We start from the raw sequence: 2,500 nt of genomic DNA, 5'->3' as shown, positions 1-2,500 counted from the left end.
CCTCCGGTCGCGTCTGGCGGGCTGTGCGGCGTGGCGGGCGGCGGCTCCCCGTCGCGGGGCCGCTTGCCTTGCCCCGCCGCCTCCCGTCGCCGGCCCTGGGCCGGTCTGCCTCGGCCGGTCGCCGGCCGGCCGTCCGTCTGCCGCTCTGGGCCTGCCGCGCCGGTCGCCAGGCGCCTCGCCTCCCCACGCCTTCCGAGCCTCGGGGCTTTCTCCCGCCCCGTCCCCCACCCCCCACGCCTCCCGCGGCCGTCTGTCCGGCTCTCCCGCCCTGTTTTCGCCTCTCCCGTACCTCTGACGTGTGTCCCCTGCCCGCTTGGCGCCCAGCTCCCCGTCGGAGCCCCTTCCCTCCGCCCTCGGTGGTGGGGTGTGGGGGGGAAGGGTGCCCGGGAACGCGGGTTCGGGTAGGGGCCCCCCACCAGCGGATGGGCTGGGGCGAGAGGACGGGGTCCGGCGGGGCCGGCCGCGCCGGGTGTGTGAGGGTTGGAGGGGCGGGGGCGGGCTCTGCCCCGCGTCTCGGGGGGGGGGGGGGGACGGCGGGGGGGGTGGTCGTCTGGCGTCGGCGGGGCCCTCCGGGGCCGGCGGTCGGCCGGCGCGCGGCGGGGCAACCCCCTGCGGTCACGGGCCGGCGGCGCCGAGGCCCGCGTGCGGCCGCGGGCCCGGTGGGGGGACGCGGCGGTTGGGGGTCGACGTCGGGGCGTTGGCCCGTGGGGCGTGCCGTGCCCCTCGCCCGCCTCACCCTTTCCAGGTACCTAGCGCGTCCCGGCGCGGAGGTTTAAAGACCCCTGGGGGGGTGTCGCCCGTCCGCCTTGGGGTTCGGGGCGGTCGGGCCCGCGGGGAGTAGTCGGGAGCTGCCTCCCGTCTCCCCCCAGACCCCGCCGTCCCCCGAGGGGACGGGGTGGCGCGCGGCGTGGCGCGCCACGGTCACTGCCGCCGCGGCCGTCGGGAGGGGGCTACCCGACGGCCGTCGTGTGGGCCGTGGCCGTGTGCGGCGGCGCGTGCGCGCGCTGCCCCGCGTCCCTGGGGGAGGGTTGGGGGCCCCCCGGGCGCCTGTGGGGTTGTCCGAGCCCGCCCTGGCGGCTTGGCGCCGGACGCCCCGTCGTGTGGAACCTTTCCCGACCCCTCCGTTCTGCTGTGTTCTGTCTGACTTGGCCGGCCAGAGGCAACCCCCTGCCCCAACTCCCACCTCCGGGGAGGGAGGCGGGGGTGGGTGGGATGTGCCGCGCCAGGGGCGGGTGTCCCGCCGAAACGAAACCCTTGAAAACCTCGTACGACTCTTAGCGGTGGATCACTCGGCTCGTGCGTCGATGAAGAACGCAGCTAGCTGCGAGAATTAATGTGAATTGCAGGACACATTGATCATCGACACTTCGAACGCACTTGCGGCCCCGGGTTCCTCCCGGGGCTACGCCTGTCTGAGCGTCGCTTGACGATCAATCGCCCCTCCGGGGTGCGCGTGTCCTGTGCGCGCCTCCCCGGGGGGCGCGTGGCTGGGGGCTGTCCTCGCAGGGCCTCTGGGCCCTCCGTCCCCCTAAGTGCAGACACGGCGTCCCCCCCGCCCCGCCTCTGTGGCCGGGGGGACGTCGCCCGCGAGAGGGGAGAAAAGGGGACGTGAGCTCGCGCCGAGGCCCCTGGCCTGCCGGGGCCTGTGTGGTCGGTCTCCCCTTCGAGAGCTTCCTCGCGCCGCAAGCGGCCTTCGGGTGTCACCGCCCCTGGGGTGTCGGGGGGCTGGGGACGGTCTCGCGCCACCCGGCGGGGGCCCGCGGTGGTGGCGGGGGTGGGGTCGCGCCCTCCGGTCCGCCGTCGTTCGCCGTCCCGCCCTTGGCGGCGGTGTTTGCCGGCGCCCGGCCGGCGCGGCCCTCCGCCCCCCGCCTTCCCCCTGCGGTGCCTTTCCCGCCGTGTGCCCGCGGCCCGTGCCCGCTTCCCGCCCCCCCCCCCCACGCGGCTCGCGCCCCGTCGGGACGGGCGGCTCGCGCCCGAGGCCGAGTCCGCGTGCGCGTCCGCGCCCCGGGGACGCGTGCCCCGGCGGCGACCCGCGGGACGCCGCGGCGTCTGCCCGCCGCTGCGCGCTCTCCCCCCGGGCTGCGGCCGTGCCGCGGTTCGCGCCCCGGAGCTCCCGCCGCGAGGGCGGTGGCGGTGGCGGTAGCGTGGTGAGGTGAGGGGGGGGGGCGGTGGTAGGGGGCGCGCGGTGCGTCCGTCGCCCGTTCGGGCTTCGGCGCCCGTGCGTGCCCCGACCCGCCCCCTCCCCAACCCGGGCCGCCTCTCCGCCGGTCCCCGCCCCGTCCGTCCCGTGACCGCCGGCTCGTGCTCCCCGTCCCGCCCCGCCTCGGTGTCTCCCTCTCTGTCCGCCGCCCGCGGCCGCCGCCCCCGCCGCCGCCGCCGCCTCCTCCTCCCGGAGGGGGCGACGGGTGGTAGGCGGTGGTCGGTAGGGGTGCTGTGTTGGTGCGCGGGCAAGGGGGGGCGGCCCGGGGCGGTCGGCCGCGGGTCTCTCTGTCCCCTTCTC

The 2,500-nt window shown here is 78.3% G+C and overlaps 1 long non-coding RNA gene and 1 other non-coding gene across 2 annotated transcripts in view; both read left to right on the top strand.

The window, feature by feature from the left end:
- Nucleotides 1-2,500, top strand: part of LOC147377151 (uncharacterized) — a 24,566-nt gene that overhangs the window by 7,609 nt on the left and 14,457 nt on the right. The window lies entirely within an intron of this gene.
- On the top strand, nt 1,270-1,422 carry LOC147377153 (5.8S ribosomal RNA). Its single transcript, XR_015153607.1, has one exon. It is a non-coding gene; the product is annotated as a 5.8S ribosomal RNA (ribosomal RNA).

Source organism: Bos grunniens, chromosome 2 (assembly GCF_055505025.1).
Source record: "Bos grunniens cultivar Pamir isolate PY7600 chromosome 2, Bosgru_T2T1.0, whole genome shotgun sequence".
Lineage (NCBI taxonomy): Eukaryota > Metazoa > Chordata > Mammalia > Artiodactyla > Bovidae > Bos > Bos grunniens.
This window is presented reverse-complemented; position numbering and strand designations above follow the sequence as displayed.